At 47.7% G+C, this 20,190-nt stretch overlaps 1 protein-coding gene and 1 pseudogene across 2 annotated transcripts in view; one reads left to right on the top strand and one right to left on the bottom strand.

The window, feature by feature from the left end:
• IL1RAPL2 (interleukin 1 receptor accessory protein like 2) overlaps positions 1–20,190 on the top strand; it is a 1,679,520-nt gene that overhangs the window by 922,498 nt on the left and 736,832 nt on the right. The window lies entirely within an intron of this gene.
• On the bottom strand, positions 3,416–3,534 carry LOC134952850 (5S ribosomal RNA; annotated as a pseudogene).

The raw sequence follows: 20,190 nt of genomic DNA on the forward strand, positions 1-20,190 counted from the left end.
CAATTCCTCCATGGAGACATTCACCAGCAGCAATTGCCTCCACAAAGTACACAGGGAGCTGTGATGGTGGATTCCAGTGGGGACGAATTGATAATCTGTGAGGAGGGGGATGTACACGGTGATGAATCGGAGGATGATGATGAGGTGGACATCTTGCCTCTGTAGAGCCAGTTTGTGCAAGGAGAGATTAATTGCTTCTTTTTTGTTGGGGGTCCAAACCAACCCGTCATTTCAGTCACAGTCGTGTGGCAGACCCTGTCACTGAAATGATGGGTTGGTTAAAGTGTGCATGTCCTGTTTATACAACATAAGGGTGGGTGGGAGGGCCCAAGGACAATTCCATCTTGCACCTCTTTTTTCTTTCATTTTTCTTTGCGTCATGTGCTGTTTGGGGAGTGTTTTTTGGAAGGGCCATCCTGCGTGACACTGCAGTGCCACTCCTAGATGGGCCAGGTGTTTGTGTCGGCCACTAGGGTCACTTATCTTAGTCACACAGCTACCTCATTGCGCCTCATTTTTTTCTTCTTTGCGTCATGTGCTGTTTGGGGAGTATTTTTTGGAAGGGCCATCCAGCCTGACACTGCAGTGCCACTCCTAGATGGGCCAGGTGTTTGTGTCGGCCACTAGGGTCGCTTAGCTTACTCACACAGCTACCTCATTGCGCCTCTTTTTTTCTTTGCGTCATGTGCTGTTTGGGGAGTGTTTTTTGGAAGGGCCATCCTGCGTGACACTGCAGTGCCACTCCTAGATGGGCCAGGTGTTTGTGTCGGCCACTAGGGTCGCTTATCTTAGTCACACAGCTACCTCATTGCGCCTCTTTTTTTTCTTCTTTGCGTCATGTGCTGTTTGGGGAGTATTTTTTGGAAGGGCCATCCGGCCTGACACTGCAGTGCCACTCCTAGATGGGCCAGGTGTTTGTGTCGGCCACTTGGGTCGCTGAGCTTAGTCATCCAGCGACCTCGGTGCAAATTTTAGGACTAAAAATAATATTGTGAGGTGTGAGGTGTTCAGAATAGACTGAAAATGAGTGGAAATTATGGTTATTGAGGTTAATAATACTTTGGGATCAAAATGACCCCCAAATTCTATGATTTAAGCTGTTTTTTAGGGTTTTTTGAAAACACCCGAATCCAAAACACACCCGAATCCGACAAAAAAAATTCGGTGAGGTTTTGCCAAAACGCGTTCGAACCCAAAACACGGCCACGGAACCGAACCCAAAACCAAAACACAAAACCCGAAAATTTCCGGTGCACATCTCTATGTATAACATGGTCATCAGCAATTTTGTTATCGTTTAAAGTCACACAAAAAAAACAAGCCATGGCCAGCCTATGCGGAACATGTACAACCTGCTTACCCTGTTGATTTTCCTGGCCAGGGTTTATTGTAGCCTCATGGAGCAGTGTCAGGTATCCCCCAGCAAACAAGACAGCAGTACTACACACAGTAGCAGCCATTTCAGATTGAGAGTGGTGAAAAATGTGCTTGGGCCCCTTTTAAAGGTCCAAAAAGTCAGGTGTGACTAATGTAGAATTGACAACACATGTAAACACGCTTCTCAAAAGCAGGTCTACTTTTTTTTAGGCTTTTTGTACGATTAGTAATTTTTTGCGGCCGCAAATCCATTTTCACGGTTGAGATTTCAAATACGAATGCTTAATAAATGACCGAGTTCTAGATCTAAACAGCCGCGTTTGACCGAAGGTGTATTCATTCGTATTTTTACTACACAGCCGTAATAAAAATACGAATGCCCTCATCACTGCCGTGATTTGAGTTTAGTAAATTCCCGAGATGACACTTTTAAGAAAAAACATCATCTCAGTCAAAATCGGGAGCTTAGTAAATTTCCCTATATGGGTGTCGTGGAGACCCACGAGTGGGAATAGCCTTGGTGTGCTGGGATTCCGGCTGGCGGCATTGTCGGCTGGCGGGATTTTAGCATCAGTATCCTGAATGCCTCGATCCTGACAGCCAGCATTTTAGTTGCATCCCGAACAAGTATATCAGGGTGCTTTATGAGCGGGACAAGTGTTTTTAGGCTTCAAGTGGGAGTAATCAGTTTTTTATTTGAAGTTTTTTTTAAAGTGCCATAAAGTGACCCAAGTATATACCCAGCCATTCCTATTTATGCAACCAAAAGTTTGTGGTGCCCCTGAATTATATGATAACATATTTTCAATATGAAGCATTATTTTGGCCCCACACCTCTATTTAGACGTGAGATTCATGAGATTATATAATCTAAATTCCCTACACTCACAAACAGGGGAGTAGGGAGGGTGGAGTAACTGGAGCTCGAGCTCCAGGCGCAGCTGGGGACAGAAGGCGTTGGCTCACTGCACAGCTGAGAGCCGGATCTCGGGCAGGGGTAGGAGGAGATGACTAGAAGAGAGGGAAGGGGTGGCCACCACACTGCCTGCATGTTGCATATCACTGATTGCACAGTGCAGAGAGTCCAGTGCAGTGCAGTGTGGTGTGTTGTTAGGGAAGAGGGGAGGTTTGAAGGCTTGTCAGTAGAACTTTCCTGGCTGTCAGGGATCTGCATTCAGTGATCTGGAACATGCAGGCAGTGTAGTTGCCACCCCTTCCCTTTCTTCAGTCCTTTCCTTCTACCCACGGAGGTCCAGCCTGTCAATCATATAGAAGCTCCGCCCCTCCATGCTGGAACAAGGAGCTGCTCTTCTGCTGCCCTCTTGGTGAGATTTACTGTGTAGTGGGTGGGGTTTTTTGGAATCTGCACTGGACCAGATTGTAAAATAAATAAATGTCATACAATTTTTATACCATATGAGGCAAGAATAGTAACCAACATGAAGCTACCGACTACGCCTATAAGGCTTTTAAGGTAGAGCAGAGTTGGCGGTGCTCCCGGACATTAGTTCAGAACAAACTATTAAAGGGTTGTTTTGCAGAGAAGCAAAAGAAGGACTGTTTTTGTGTCTCTCTGGGGCACACTTTGTATTAATTGACTGATTGATGAAATTATGATATTTGTACAATATAAGTGTTAGAATAAAACTTAACTTTTAATATTCTAAACAGACGAAATAAACAATATACAAAAATGTTGCTGTATATATCAGCAAAATTAATTAAAAAAAAAGTATTAAATAGCAATATGGCGATATGTCACTCACTTGATGTGAAGTAGGTGGCATAAAATTTGTCTGCATACCCACTGGATTTTAAGCGAGTATTGATATTTAACGTTAATCAAAAGCGAAAGTTTGAAAATTCTTGTTTTCTCTATCAACTTATGAATTAATATATACCTGTACATTCAAAGAGAGAATCAAGAAAAACCGGCTTTTACAAATCCGGACTCTTACTAGAATAGTAAGCATAGGTAAGTATACTGCAATGAATACTTGCGGTGGAATTTACTAATCAGCGGAAGGTATGTTCCTTAATACTCCAGTACCCAGTATTCCCAGAGGGTCACCCTTTCTGGTATTAACCTGGCCCAATGCTGATTGGCTTCCAAGATCAGACGAGATCGGGCATGTCCAGCATGGTATGACTGTAGAGAGTCAAGTAGATACCTATCAGCGTATAGGGATAGCTACTGCTTGAGCAAGTTGAGACAGAATTGATAAGTGGGTCCAAAAGAGGTATAGAAGGAATGATAATCAAGTCCTTCAATGTAACCCAACAGTATATCACACATTGCTCTTGGATGAAAATTGAAACAAAACACAAGAATTGTGGTGAAGGCACATACAAAATTCCCCACAAAAGAATTGTGGTATGACAATAAAGAAAGTGGTATGCCCTAATTGCAAGTTATGCCACCTTTTTGATTAATTTGCTTATTACACTTCATTATGCACAAGTCCTCTTGAGTGCCGCCTGGTTCTTTATGGATTGAGAGTGGAAGGATGCATACCCCTCTCTAGAAGACCACCAGTTTGTATGTATATATATATATATATATCTTTCAGTGGCGTAACTACTGCCCCCGCAGTCCTCGCGGTGGCTTGGGGGCGAGGGGCTGCGGGGGCGCCACTGATTTAGAACAGATTGACATGCGGACGAGCGTCCGCATGTCAATCTGCGATCTCCTCTCCCTCCTTGCTGCGGTGCCTGCTCCCCCTGCTCCCCCTGCTCCCCCTGCTCCCCCCCCCCCCAATGTGTTGGAGGGACACGAGCGCATCGCGCGTCTCTCCTGTGTCCCTCCTGGCTCTCCCCCGGCCGGTCTAAGGAAGCAAGTGCCGTTCGTGAGCTCTGATTGGCTCACGAACGGCACTTCCTTTATTAGACAGCTGGGGGAGAGCCAGGAGGGACACAGGAGAGACGCGCGATGCGCTCGTGTCCCTCCAACACATAGGGGGGGGCCGGAGGAGCAGGCTGTGGGGCATATACCCGGCACTGGGGACATATACCTGGCACTGGGGGGGCATATACCTGGCACTGAGGGCATGTACCTGGCACTAGGGGCATATACCTGGCACTGGGGGCATATACCTGGCACTGGGGGGGCATATACCCGGCACTGGGGGCATGTACCTGGCACTGGGGGCATATACCCGGCACTGGGGGGCATATACCTGGCACTGGGGGGGCATATACCCGGCACTGGAGGCATATACCTGGCACTGGGGGGGAAGCAGGCACTAGGGGGGAATATCTGGCACTGGGGGCATGTACCTGGCACTGGGGGCATATACCCGGCACTGGGGGGGCATATACCCGGCACTGGGGGCATATACCTGGCACTGGGGGGGCATATACCCGGCACTGGGGGCATATACCTGGCACTGGGGGGGAAGCAGGCACTGGGGGGGAATATCTGGCACTGGGGGCATATACCTGGCACTGGGGGCATATAACTGGCACTGGGGGGGCATGTACCTGGCACTGGGGGCATATACCTGGCACTGGGGGCATATACCTGGCACTGGGAGAATATCTGGCACTGGGGGGGCATATACCTGGCACTGGGGGCATATACCTGGCACTGGGGGGGCATATACCTGGCACTGGGGGAATATACCTGGCACTGGGGGGGCATATACCCGGCACTGGGGGCATATACCCGTGACTGGGGGGGCATATACCTGGCACTGGGGGGGGAAGCAGGCACTGGGAGGGAATATCTGGCACTGGGGGCATATGCCTGGCACTGTGGGGGAATATCTGGCACTGGGGGCATATACCTGGCACTGGGGGGGGGGGAATATCTGGCACTGGGGGGTCATATACCTGGCACTGGGGGCATATACCTGGCACTGGAGGGGGGGATATCTGGCACTGGGGGCATATACCTGGCACTGGGGGGGAATATCTGGCACTGGGGGGGAAGCAGGCACTGTGGGGGAATATCTGGCACTGGGGGGGGGGGGGCATATACCTGGCACTGTGGGGGAATATCTGGCACTGGGTGCATATACCTGGCACTGTGGGGGAATATCTGGCACTGGGTGCATATACCTGGCACTGTGGGGGAATATCTGGCACTGGGAGCATATGTGGCACTGGGAGCACGGCCCTAGCAACAAGCACTACCCCCTAGCAACGAGCAGGACACCCAGTGCATGAAACCCCTGGCAACGAGCATGACACCCTGAGCATGAAAACCCCTGGCACCGTGCATGGAACCAAGAGCATGAAACCCCTGGCAACGAGGAGGTAATTTAAAAGTAATTGGAAGCCTTACTGTAGAACTTAATGTGTAATGGGCATTACGGTGTGTGGCATAATGTATCACGGACATTGCGGTGTGTGTCATAATGTATCAGGCATTACGGTGTGTTGTATACTATATCACGGGCATTGTGGTATGTGGTATAATGTCTCAGGATCATTGTGGTGTGTGTCATACTGTGTCACAGACATTGTGTGTGCTATAATGTATCAGGGGCATTGCAGTGTGTAGCATAATGTATAACTGGCTTTGCGATTCCTGTCATAATGTGTCACAGGCATTACGGTGTGTGGCATAATGTGTCGGGGGCATTACGGTGTGTGGCATAATGTGTTGGGGGCATTACGGTGTGTGGCATAATATGTAGGGGGCATTACGGTGTGTGCATATTGTGTCATGTGCATTATTGTCAGTGATCGCAAAAACGCGCCATGGCGCGTATTTTACCCAGAAACAGCCACCCGGGACTCACATTTAGAAGATGAGCGGGTCCCACAGGACGCGCTCATCTGAATATGTGTTTGCATGTGTTAAGCCTGTCAGCGGAATGCAGGAGGTGACTGGCTGTTTCCTCGGCCAATCACCTCCTGTAGTCTCCATCCAATCACAGCCTGCAGCATCTCCCGCTTTGAATCCTGCTCCCCGCCAGCACATGAATCTGTGCTGCAGGGCTGACAGACTGGCCCCGCTCATCCGGCTCCACTGCCGCTCTGCCGCCAGCACCCTCCTCTGCGACTGGGAGTACAGCTCCGGATCTGCCCGCCGCCACCCCCCTACCCGGGACCCGCTCAACGCCCCACCGAGACCCGACAACTACCTTCCAGCAGGAGCCGTCCGGGCTGCGCAGCTCCCGCTGTAGGTAAGCAGTAGACAGTGCTGCATCGCCCCGCTTCAACTGGAGTAGCTGGTGCAGATGCGGGATGTCCGGGGGCTGCAAGCTCCGTGTGTGCAATGTGAGGCCGCTCAGAGTGTCAGGGCCTCACTGACACCATTTTTCTGACAGCACAGTGCAGTGAGTGTACTGGCACAAGTAGCCAGCCGGCGCCGCAGCATGAAGGAGCTATCTGTGAAATCGCAAGCAGAGGCTGGCAAGAAGGAGCTCCTCCGATCGCTTCCCCTGACGGGCTGGCCACTGCTAAATATACCAGTATATCAGTACAACTGTGCAGTGACACTGACTTTCCCATTGCACCTGGGGCTCCACTACTTTGACACAGTTGGAACTGATTATCGGTATATTTAGCAGTGGCCAGCCCGTCAGGGGAAGCGATTGGACGAGCTCCTTCTTGCCAGAGAACAGCCTCTGCTTGCGATTTCACATAGAGCTCCTCCAGGCTGCTGCTACTACAGGCGCAGGCTGGCTACTTGTGCCAGTGCACTCACTGCACTGTGCTGTCAGAAAAAATGGTGAGTGTCAGTGAGTTGCTGCTGGGGGCGGAACCACTTGTGTCAAACGGCCCCTTCGTGCAACTGGAGGTGATAAGTGAGTGGTTACTGCAATGTGCCTCAGTGCTCTACCAGGCGCATTGTGTATAATAACGTGTTCTACCTGGCGCAATGTGTATAATAACGTGTTCTACCTGGCGCAATGTGTATAATAACATGTTCTACCTGGCGCAATGTGTATGATAACGTGCTCTACCTGGCGCAATGTGTATAATAACGTATTCTACCTGGCGCAATGTGTATGATAACGTGTTCTACCTGGCGCAATGTGTATGATAACGTGTTCTACCTGGCGCAATGTGTATGATAACGTGCTCTACCTGGTGCAATGTGTATAATAACGTGCTCTACCAGGCGCAATGTGTATGATAACGTGCTCTACCTAGTGCAATGTGTATAATAACGTGCTCTACCAGGCGCATTGTGTATAATAACGTGTTCTACCTAGTGCAATGTGTATTATAACGTGCTCTACCAGGCGCATTGTGTATAATAACGTGTTCTACCTGGCGCAATGTGTATGATAACGTGCTCTACCTAGCGGCAATGTGTATGATAACATGCTCTACCTGATGCAATGTGTATGATAACTTGCTCTACCTAGCGGCAATGTGTATGATAACATGCTCTACCTGGCGCAATGTGTATGATAACGTGCTCTACCTGGCGCAGTGTGTATAACGTGTTCTACCTGGCGCACTGTGTATGATAACGTGCTCTACCTAGCGGCAATGTGTATGATAACATGCTCTACCTGGTGCAAAGTGTATGACGTGCTGTACCTGGTGCAAAGTGTATGACGTGCTGTACCTGGTGCAAAGTGTATGACGTGCTATACCTGGAGCAAAGTGTATGACGTGATCTACCTGGATCAGTGTGCATAGGAGGTTCTACCTGGTGCAATGTGTATAAGCGCCACTACTGTGTGGTGTAATGTGAATTGACACTATTATGTGACCACGCCCCTTCCCTATGAAGCCACGCCCCTAAAATTTTGCAGCGCGCCTACGGCGCGCACTACCTGTTCTTTGTGGTCTAAGTGGTCTAACACCAATTCACTTTCTGCCTAAGGGCACCAAAATGTCTAGTTACAGCTCTGCTGCAGGGTGTCCTGCATGCTACACAGCCCAGCAGCATTGTCACCCCATCCCCCCCATCTTGCAACACTTTTGTAGTGTCCAAACAAGATTAAAATTAATAAGAACCTTCATTCCGATGGGACCCAGAAAAAGACCGGTAGGACCCCAATTTTTAAAAGTGAAGGGTCCCTGGGACCCACTTTTTTTTTGGCTCAGCGCGATCACTGATTGTGTGTGGAATAATGTCTAAGGGCCATTGCAGTATGTGGAATAATGTATACTGGGCATTACTATAAGGAGGAAAAATGACAAATAATGTAAGGGGCATGAATCAGGATTATTTTTCTTTCCTGTGGTGGCTAACGTCTGGGCGTGCAGGTTGCAAAACTGGGGTATAAGGTAGTCTTTTCCTGCAATGCCACGCCCTCCACGCAAAGCCACGCCCATTTCGACAAAGCCACACACACTTTTTGCCGCCGCGCGCCACAGGCAATTACGGGGTGTATGGGAGGGGGGGGGGGGGCGCCGAAGGATTTTTTGGCTTGGGGGAGAAAAATTTCTAGTTACGCCACTGATATCTTTGTATACAGTATGTGTGAGTATATGTATGTGTTTATGTATGTCTGTGTGTATATATGTATGTCTGTGTATATATGTGTGTGTATATGTGTGTTTATGTGTGTGTGTAGGGAAAGCAGGATACTTACCCACCTTTCCAGTGGGCCAGGAGCGCCACCCGGTAGTATACACAGTACAATTGCATGCTGCATATCATTTTAATCAGCCGAAGCTGTTTGTATGTCGAATTACATTACTGTGCGTCTAAGATGCATTTTCGTTGAAAAGCTACCGAGTCATACGGCACTCACACGTTATGTGTAACGCAAGTTGTAGCGCACAGAGCATGGCGCACCTTCAAGGGCTATTTAGCATGACTGCAGCAAGGATGTAAGAGGACACACATTAGTCGCTGCTGTGGCTTTTATTTTGTAGACCTTTACTAAGACATTATTTCAGTAGCCCCGGCCATAGCCAATTTGGCTCAGAAAATGACATGTGCGGTAATATTTTTATAGGTTTGGGAATATACAATTAGTGTATGTTCCACAGGGTTTTGCAAGCATTGAAAAAATCTGTAAGATTTAAATCCGTATAATTTAAAAGTCATATACCACAAAGGGGTTTTTGGGCAAGGCCATTACATGTGGACCATTGTGTCCCTTCCCCTGCAATCTCCGAATTACAACTCTGAAAAGGAAAATTCCTAAAATGTTTTCTCAGTGTAAATGATCTATAAACAGCAATCTGGCTTACCCTGCAATAGTGCTCAGCCATTTCTACAGAAATATTTGTGGAAGTCAATCGCTCAGTCGCCTCATATGTGTTATCAAACGTTTTCAAAGCAGGTTCTCAATTTAATCAGATTCCCACTGTTTCAGAATATCCATTTAGTCGCCAGATAAGGCCTCTCTACATATTGATACAATATATCTGAAATATTGCACTTGGGAGATATCAGGAGTTAGTAATTGAAGTCATATAGTGTCCATTATACACCAAATGATCAGCTGTGGCTATAAGTAAACATGCAAACCACTAAAAACAATGAGAATCCATTCCCAGGGGAAAGCAAGGGTTGCAAATTATTATCATCATTTAAGAAAATAGCTTTAAACTTACAAATTAATTTGTTGAAATCCCATATGTTAAGATTACATTGTGTGATTGTTACACTTATAAGTTGTCCAACTTCCTGTGGGATCCATAGAAATAATTTTCTAGAGATTGGGCATACTGGGAAAATGACACTAATACTAGGAAAATTAAATTAATGAAGAAGTGATGATATTCTCAACTCAAATTAAGAACTGTACATAAAAGATAATTAACAGTGTTGACAAATGAACAGGTACAGTATCCAGATAGGGGACAGAGATGATTCTGCACAGGACTTGCACCGACTCTATGGAACTCACTTCCCCGCACAGTGCGAGAGGCACCAACTATAGAATCCTTCAAAAGTAGACTCAAGACTTTCCTGTTTACTCAAGCATTTCCATAATGTCCCTTTAGTATCTACATGCTTCTGTATATTATGAAAATCTTTTCTATACTTCATTATTTTCTGTACTATATTATGCTATGTATCTGTTAAGCGCCTTGAGTCCTATTGGAGAAAGAATGCTATATAAATAAAACTATTATTATTATTATTACTTGCAGTCTATCTGATGTAGTCAGGATCCTGACACAGAAATCCCAAAGCTCATTATGCCGACGGATGCCCAAGGTGAGTATTAGGATTAAGTTTAGGGTTAGGGTTAGGCACCAGGGGAAGGGTTAGGGTTAGGCTGAGGGAGAGGATAAACATGCATGGTCAGTAGCATTCCAGGATACTGATAGTGGAGTGAAGTAACTGCTGACGCATATCCCTGCGTGCAGCGGTGTAGCGAGGGTAGCTCCAGAGGAGCGCGAGGTCCGGGCGCCCGAAAAAGTTAGAGGTTGCGCTGCCACCCACACCCTTCCCGCGGGCCACTGTCCTGGCAGCCGCAGAACAGGAGAAGCAGGGGGCGCACACTGACTCGGATACTAGGTAGGGAACAGGGCAGGCCAGAGGTGACAGCAGGAGACACTGACAGCCGGCACATGCCAGAGCTCTGCCCACCCTCTTTATATGTCTCACTGTCTGCTTGTAGCTGTGCAGCAGGGTTACTTCTGTCCTGCCCAGGCTGCTGTGGCATCTCTCTGCCCCGGCTGCGGCAGCACTTCACTCTACATGATGTTGCAGCACCTCTCTCTGCTCCAGCACCTCTCTCTGCCCCTCAGGCTGCTGCAGCACCTCTCTCTGCTTCTCAGGAAATTCTGGGACATTATCTTCATTGAAGCATAGTGGGATTATCAGGTCTGGGATATCAGTTCTAGGGTTAAGGCATTGGAGACTATGAAATAGTGTGTGTGTAGGGGGGCAATTTTGATACAGTATTTTCACTGAGAGTTTAGGGGGGGTTTGGGTCTGTGGGGGGTCACATTTGGGGCATTATTTTAATTGAGGCATCGGGAGATTTTCAGATTGCCATGAGCTCCACAAGGTCCACAACCACCCCTGTCACCAATTTAGGATTTTTAAATATTGTTTCTTTTCAAATGTAACATGCCACCACATGTTGGCTAGGCCCCCAATTCAGTATTCAGTATAGGGGAGGGGGGTACCAAAACATGCCCTTGCTCCGGGCACTATGGCACCTAGCTACACTTCTGCCTGCGTGTGAGTTTTGATACATTTGGGCAGTTTATCATTTGTTATTACCACATAATGTAGAAAACCCTATAATTGTTAAATATGTCTCATAGTGTTTTGATACAGTAACTCAATTTATGAACAAAAGGTGGGGCTACTGGTGAAAAATATGTTGATTGCGATATCTCCCTCACTTCTACTTGGGCGCCTCTTCAGGCACTGCCGTAGTTACAGCCCTGTGGGGGCCCCAGCCACCCCTTCGAAGTTCAGCACTGCTTCCCTCTGTAATAAGTGATATTGCTGCTTTTGAAAGTGAATAAGTTGAAAGTTGGAAAGAGAATTCTGTGGGGAGCAGTGTCTGTTTATGAACCACAACAATCCCTTTACAGTGAATATGGCACCTGCACATAGTGAAGGCATCCATTTTGTGGGCTGAACCAGAATATATAAAATGGCCAAGGTGCAGTGTAACAGTGACGTGCGGTGAGGTGAGGCAGAACCTTTTCTGTCATACTAACGCATACACCAGAGTTTTGACTATATATAATGTATATGAAAAAATAAGAATTTACTCACCGGTAATTCTATTTCTCGTAGTCCGTAGTGGATGCTGGGTACTCCGTAAGGACCATGGGGTATAGACGGGCTCCGCAGGAGACTGGGCACTCTTAAAAGAAAGATTAGGTACTATATCTGGTGTGCACTGGCTCCTCCCTCTATGCCCCTCCTCCAGACCTCAGTTAGGGAAACTGTGCCCGGAAGAGCTGACATTACTAGGAAAGGATTTGGAATCCAGGGTAAGACTCATACCAGCCACACCAATCACACTGTACAACTCGTGATAACTATACCCAGTTAACAGTATGAACAATAGCTGAGCCTCATTCAACAGATGGCTCAGAACAAAAACCCTATAGTTAAGCAATAACTATATACATGTATTGCAGAGAGTCCGCACTTGGGACGGGCTCCCAGCATCCACTACGGACTACGAGAAATAGAATTACCGGTGAGTAAATTCTTATTTTCTCTGACGTCCTAGTGGATGCTGGGTACTCCGTAAGGACCATGGGGATTATACCAAAGCTCCCAAACGGGCGGGAGAGTGCGGATGACTCTGCAGCACCGAATGAGCAAACTCAAGGTCCTCCTCAGCCAGGGTATCAAACTTGTAGAATTTTGCAAAAGTGTTTGAACCCGACCAAGTAGCAGCTCGGCAAAGTTGTAAAGCCGAGACCCCTCGGGCAGCCGCCAAAGAAGAGCCCACCTTCCTCGTGGAATGGGCTTTACTGATTTAGGATGCGGCAGTCCAGCCGCAGAATGTGCAAGCTGAATGGTGCTACAGATCCAGCGAGCAATAGTCTGCTTTGAAGCAGGAGCACCCAGCTAGTTGGGTGCATGCAGGATAAATAGCGAGTCAGTTTTTCTGACTCTAGCCGTCCTGGAAACGTAACGTTTCAGGGCCCGGACTACGTCCAGCAACTTGGAATCCTCCAAGTCCCTAGTAGCCGCAGGCACCACAATAGGCTGGTTCAAATGAAACGATGATACCACCTTAGGGAGAAATTGGGGACGAGTCCTCCATTCTGCCCTTTCCATATGGAAGATCAGATATGGGCTTTTACATGACAAAGCCGCCAATTCTGACACACGCCTAGTCCAAGCTAAGGCCAAAAGCATGACCACTTTCCACGTGAGATATTTTAGCTCCACGGTCTTAAGTGGCTCAAACCAGTGGGATTTTAGGAATCCAACACACGTTAAGATCCCAAGGTGCCACTGGAGGCACAAAAGGGGCTGAATATGCAGCACCCCTGTAACAACGTCCGAACTTCAGGCAGTGAAGCCAGTTCTTTTTGAGAGAAAAAGGGATAGGGCCGAAATCTTGGCCTTTATGGATCCTAATTTTAGGCCCATAGTCACTCCTGACTGTAGGAAGTGCAGGAATCGACCCCCCTGGAATTCCTCTGTAGGGCCTTCCCGGCCACACACCAAGCAACCTATTTTCGCCATATACAGTGAAAAAGTCTTGCTGTCACGTCTTTCCTAGCCTTTATCAGCGTAGGAATAACTGCATCCGGAATGCCCTTTTCCGCTAGGATCCGGCGTTCAACCGCCATGCCGTCCAACGCAGCCGCGGTAAGTCTTGGATCAGACAGGGTCCCTGTTGCAACATGTCCTGACTGAGAGGCAGAGGCCATGGGTCCTAAGAGAGCATTTCTTGCAGTTCCGGGTACCGAGTCCTTCTTGGCCAATCCGGAGCAAAGAATATTGTTCACACTCCTCCGTTTATTACAATTCTCAGCCCTTGGGTCTGAGAGGAAGAGGAGGGAATATATAGACCGACTGGAACACCCACGGTGTTACTAGTGCGACCACAGCTATCGCCTGAGAGTCCCTTGACCCAGCGTAAAACCTTTTTTATCTTTTTATTGAGGTGGGACGCCATGTAGTCCACCTGAGGCAGTTTCCATCAATTTGCAAAACTGCGTGAAGACTTCCTGATGAAGTCACCACTTTCCCGGGTGGAGGTCGTGTCCACTCCCGGAATGAACACTGCTGACAGTGCGCTTACTTGATTCTCCGCCCAGCGAAGAATTCTGGTGGCTTCTACCATCGCCACCCTGCTCCTTGTGCCGCCCTGGCGGTTTACATGAGCCCCTGCGGTCTGACTGGATCAGAACCGGTTGGTCGCGAAGCAGGAACTCCGCTTGACTTAGGGCATTGTATATGGCCCTTAGTTCCAGGATATTGATGTGAAGGCAAGTCTGTTGGCTTGACCACAAACCTTGGAATTTTCTTCCCTGTGTAACTGCCCCCCACCCTCGGAGGCTTGCATCCGTGGTCACCAGGACCCAGTCCTGAATGCCGAATCTGCGGCCCTCGAGTAGGTGAGCACTCCGCAGCCACCACAGGAGAGACACCCTGGCCCTGGGGGATAGGGTGATTAACCGATGCATCTGAAGATGTGATCCGGACCACTTGTCCAGTAAGTTCCATTGTCCTTGCATGGAAAAAGCCGAAGGGGATGGCCTCGTATGATGCCATCATCCTTCCCAGGACTCGAGTGCAGTGATGCACTGACACCTGTTTTGGTTTTCAATGGATTCCTGACCAGTGTCATGAGCTCCTGAGCTCTCTCTATCGGGAGATAAACCCTCTTCTGGTCTGTGTCTAGGATCATGCCTAGGCGAGACAGATGAGCTGTAGGAACCAACTGCGACTTTGGAATATATAGAATCCAGTTGTGTTACCATTTCACTTCCAGAGAAGGTGATACGCTGTCCAGCAACTGCTCTCTTGATCTCGCTTTTATGAGATCATCCAAGTATGTGATAATAGTGACACCTTGCTTCCGCAGGAGCACCATCATATCCGCCATTACCTTGGTGAAATTGGTAATGACAATCCCGTACCGCAATTCTGAGGTACGCCTGATGAGGTGGATAAATGGGGACACGACGAAGGTATGCATCCTTTATGTCCCGATTCATTTCAGGCATGCAATGACCGCTCTTAGCGATTCCATCTTGAACCTGAACCTTTTCAGGTACATGTTCAGGGATTTTAATTCAATATGGGTCTAACCGAACCGTCTGGTTTCGGGATTATAACATGGTCGAATAATAACACCCTCTTGTTGAAGGAGGGGACCCTTGACCACCACCTGTTGAAGATACAATTTACGAATTGCAGTTAACACTGGCTCCCTCTCTTGGGGGGAAGCCCGCCGGGTCCTCGGTGAGGGGGCATCTTCTCACAGTCCAGCCTGTATCCCTGCGATACAATTTCTATTGCCCAGGGATCTAACAGGGAGTGAACCCACTTGTGGCTGAACTTACGAAGGCGTGTCCCCACCGGGCCTAGCTCCGCCTGTGGAGCCCCCGCGACATGCGGTGGATTTTTGTAGAGTCCGGGGAGGACTTCTGTTCCTGGGGACTAGCTGTGTTGTACAGCTTCTTTCCTCTGCCCCCGGCTCTGACAAGAAAGGACGCACCTCAGACTTTCTTGTTTCTTTATTCGAAAAGCTGCATTTAATAATGTTGTGCTTTCCTAGGCTGTGCAGGAATATAAGGCAAAATATCAGAATTACCAGCTATAACTGTGGAGACCAGGCCCGAGAACCTTTCTCCACACAATCCTCAGCCTTCCATATGCCTCGTAAGTCGGCATCATCTGTCCAAAGTATATTCTACAGGACACGTCAAGCAGAAATCGACATAGCTTTTGTCTCTAGGACCCAGTATACTCATGTCCCTTTGGGCATGCTTTATAATTATATATCTATCACTTAAGACAGCATCTTAAAATATTTATATGCATACTAGGGTCTCAATCTCTGCTGATAAGGTACCTGTCCACGCTGCCACAGCGCTATAAACCCATGCCGACACAATCGCCGGTCTGGGTAGTATACTAGAATGTGCACGCTATCTGCAGGATCCCTGAGAATAGCTAGTGCAAACAGGTCACCCAAGGGGAAGATTCTCAACACATCCTGGCCCTAGTGGGGAAAGGATACAGCCTGAGAATTCTCTTGTGGGAAGCTGCCGTCTCTTGTCTGGAGATTCCCGCTCTTTTTCCTCATGAGAGGAGGGAAATTTACCTCCGCATTCTTCCCCTTAACATGTGTACTCTCGTGTCAGGGACAGATGAGTCATCAGTGATATGCAAATCATCTTTTATTCCAATAAACATATACTAAATATCTTTTAGCCCTCTTGGCTGTAACTTTGCATTATCGTAGTCGACAGTGGAGTTAAACTCCGTGTCGATACTTTGTTATTTTGGATAGTGAACATAGAGAGACTCTGAAGGACTCTGTGACATAGGGACAGACCAGGGTAGATTTCCTTTCTGTTCCCTAACCTTTTGTGCAATAATTTTACCTCAGCACTTACACATATCCAAACAGGTGTCGGCGTTGTTGACGGAGACACCCTCCCACACACTTATCCGCTCTATCACCTCCTTAGAGGAGCCTTTTACCTCAGACATGTCGACACACGCGTACCGACACACCACACACACAGGGGATGCTCTATTTGAAGACAGTTCCCCCACCAGGCCCTTTGGAGAGACAGAGAGAGAGTATGCCAGCACACACCACAGCGCTATATAATACAGGGATGTACCCTATACTGAGTGATTTTTCCCCTATAGCAGCTTATATACACAGTTTTGCGCCTAAATTTATGTGCCCCCCCTCTCTTTTTTACCCTTTGTGTACCAGGATACTGCCGGGGAGAGCCTGGGGAGCTTCCTTCCAGCTGAGCTGTGAAGAGAAAATGGCGCCGGTGTGCTGAGGAAGAAGGCCCGGCCCCCTCAGCGGCGGGCTTCTGTCCTTTTATGTACTTTAATGGCGGGGGTTAGTGCACATATACAGTTTATCAGACTGTATTATGTGCTTTTCGCCAAGTAAGGTAATCTAATTGCTGCCCAGGGCGCCCCCCCCAGCGCCCTGCACCCATCAGTGACCGGAGTGTGTGGTGTGCTAAGGGAGCAATGGCGCACAGCTGCAGTGCTGTGCGCTACCTTAATGAAGACCGGAGTCTTCAGCCGCCGATTTTCAACTTCTCTTCGTTCTTCTGGCTCTGCAAGGGGGACGGCGGCGCGGCTCCGGGACCGGACGACCGAGGACTGGGCCTGTGTTCGATCCCTCTGGAGCTAATGGTGTCCAGTAGCCTTAGAAGCCCAAGCTAGCTGCAAGCAGGTAGGTTCGCTTCTCTCCCCTCAGTCCCACGTAGCAGTTAGTCTGTTACCAGCAGATCTCACTGAAAATAAAAAACCTAACAAATACTTTCTTTCTAGGAAGCTCAGGAGAGCCCCTAGGGTGCATCCAGCTCTGGCCGGGCACAGATACTAACTGAGGTCTGGAGGAGGGGCATAGAGGGAGGAGCCAGTGCACACCAGATATAGTACCTAATCTTTCTTTTAAGAGTGCCCAGTCTCCTGCGGAGCCCGTCTATACCCCATGGTCCTTACGGAGTACCCAGCATCCACTAGGACGTCAGAGAAATACAAAGAATATGTTATAAATATCTTTTTTACATTATTCTAATCATTTTTATAGTCAAAACTCATGATTAAAATGCCTCACCTGCCTATCTTTTCTGCACATCTCTGATCAAGACTCACCAAATATCCAGCAGTATATACTACAGCACCTGAGTATATTGCCCACATGCACTCTTTGGCTTATAAATTGTGTGTAAATCTGGCTCTGGTACTAGCCAGTACAGAGGTGTCTCTTACCTTAATGACACCCGGTGTGGCTCTTGTCAGACCTGCCGAGCGACACGAAAAGGGGGCGTGGTTTCACAGGGAGTGGCATGGCTTCTTGGTCCCCGTCGCTGTGCTGCAGTCGGAGACTGGTGTCCTGCAGTAGCTTCGCCAGAAGGGGGTGTGGCTTCACCAGGAGGGAACATGGCTTCTTGGTCCCCGTCGCTGGGCTTCAATCGGAGACTGGTGTGCTGCAGTGCTGGCTCCTACACTGTGCCAGGAATCGGGTGCTGCAAGTAATGGTACAGTTCAGCACCCAGCTCCTGTCCCTAAGCAGGAGCCGGCATTTTGGTGTCACCCCTCGGCAGGTGACACCCGGGTGTGGGCCGCACCCCCGCACCGCCCTTGTGACACCAGTGAGCCAGTGTCTCCTAAGCCATTTACCTCACTGCACGTGCCTGCTGTGTAATATGCTCTTTACTATCTTCACATGGTTCAGTTTTCACTGACACATCTTCCTGCAAAGTGCATTGGGCTGTGCAGCATGTTGGCATTTGAAGCGGAGTTTAAGTATTTTCAGTATCTGTTATTAGGAATTGGGCTCAGCAAGGGTGTCCTTAAGGCACCAATGCATCTAGCTATGTGGAGAAGTACAAAACTTAATATTTTGCAGTGCAGGATTCCTGAAATCAGGGTGAAGATGGGGCTTTATTGGGGTGACCCTTGTTTTGCAGAAGATCACTCAGCCATTTTAACTAGCAAACACATTAGTTTAGAATGGATTCTTTTAAGGTGCAAAATTTTCATCGGAGAAGCATTTTTAAGCTGCAATGTGAACAATGTAAAAAGACATTCTATATACACAAAGTGACACATGTAAAAGAAAAATCAGTACTGTGTCCCCTCGCTGATTAATTTAAGCAATAATTGAGGCTAAACTATGCAGTCCTTAGGACAGAATTTCTCAAAAATGGTCCTCATTCCCACCAAGCATTTCAGATTTTAAGGATACCAATGCTTTAGCACAGGTGACTATGGGGGTCATTCCGAGTTGATCGCACGAAGCTACTTTTTGCAGCCCGTGCGATCAACTAGACGCCGCCTATGGGGAGGGTTTTTTGCATAGCAAGGCTGCGAACGCTTGTGCAGCCCTGCTATGCAAAAAAAGTTTTGAGCAAAAGAAGACCAGGGTCAGACTTACTTACCCTGTGCGATGGATCCAGCGACGAAGGTCCCGGAATTGACGTCAAACATCCGACCTCCAAATGCCTGGACACGCCTGCGTTCGCCTCACCATGCCTTGAAACCGGTCAGTTGATGCCCTGGAACACCTCCCGCCTGTTAGTCTTCTTGCGTTCGCCGCTGTGATCACTTTTTCCACTGGTGGTGTCGCTGCGCATGCGGCACGACGCGCATGCGCAATGCGGCCTCTGCGCATGCGCAGTTCCGACCCGTTCCCACCGCTGCGACAAACTGCAGCGTGCAAACGGGTCGGAATGACCCCCTATGGGCCTTATTCAGGTTTGTTAGCAAACCAAAAAAGTTAGCAATTGGGCAAAACCATGTTGCACTGCAAGTGGGGCAGATAAAACATGTGCAGAGAGAGTTTGATTTGGGTGGGGTGTGTTTAAACTTAAATCTAAATTTCAGTGTAAACATTAAGCAGCCAGTATTTAGAATGCACAGAAACAATATAACCCACCTTATTGTACCAGACATTAACTCTCTGTTGGCTTCTGGAGCTCCATGTGAGTAAGCCTCTGAGAGTGTATGCTGCGTTAGTATGTAGCCTGTTAGAGAGGAGAGGGGTTCTTTTTAAGAAAATAATAATTTTATCTTATCTCTCACAACCTCCTCTTGTTCTTTGGGATGGATTTTTGGCAATTTTTTTATTGTGGTTTGTCAAATTGCAGCTTGATAGTTTTCATGGTTTATATAGTTACCATGTATAAAAATCGGTAAAGCTATATCTTATGTAGCTATTTCAAAAACAACTTTATTTTTAGTGATTTTTCCTTTAGTAAATCTGACAGTTTCAAAACCACCAGAAAAATCACTGACAAAACTGAACTTTAGCAAATGTACTCCCAATGTAACTATAGTTATGGCTTTCTTGTATTTCCTGGCAGGAAGTTTATACAGCCAAAACCTTTTTTTTGCTTGTAGATATTACAGTAACACTTAAGCATGGTTTATTAACCATGTTGTTCGTAATCATGACTTTAGAGTGAGTTTCATGTGATTTTTCCAGAGACAATCAGCATTTCTGTTGTTTGCGTTATGTTATCTATAAAGTTACTACCGTAAATGAAATGGGCCTTGAATATAGTTGATCATATTTGTTACAGCCACCACTAGGGCTATGATCCAATCTACTGCTCCAGCAGTGTTTTAGCCGTTGCAGCTGCTACTGTCACATTTAATAAAGTCTTTGAACAGTTCATATATTACATTGCTTTTCTTGGCCCGAAAAGGGGCTTTGTCATTGCAATGTGTTCTGTGCTATCTGCTGACAGCAGGTTTTTGCCTCAGTGTGACAAGACCCATAATTCACA

The sequence above is a fragment of the Pseudophryne corroboree genome, chromosome 8, assembly GCF_028390025.1.
Source record: "Pseudophryne corroboree isolate aPseCor3 chromosome 8, aPseCor3.hap2, whole genome shotgun sequence".
NCBI lineage: Eukaryota > Metazoa > Chordata > Amphibia > Anura > Myobatrachidae > Pseudophryne > Pseudophryne corroboree.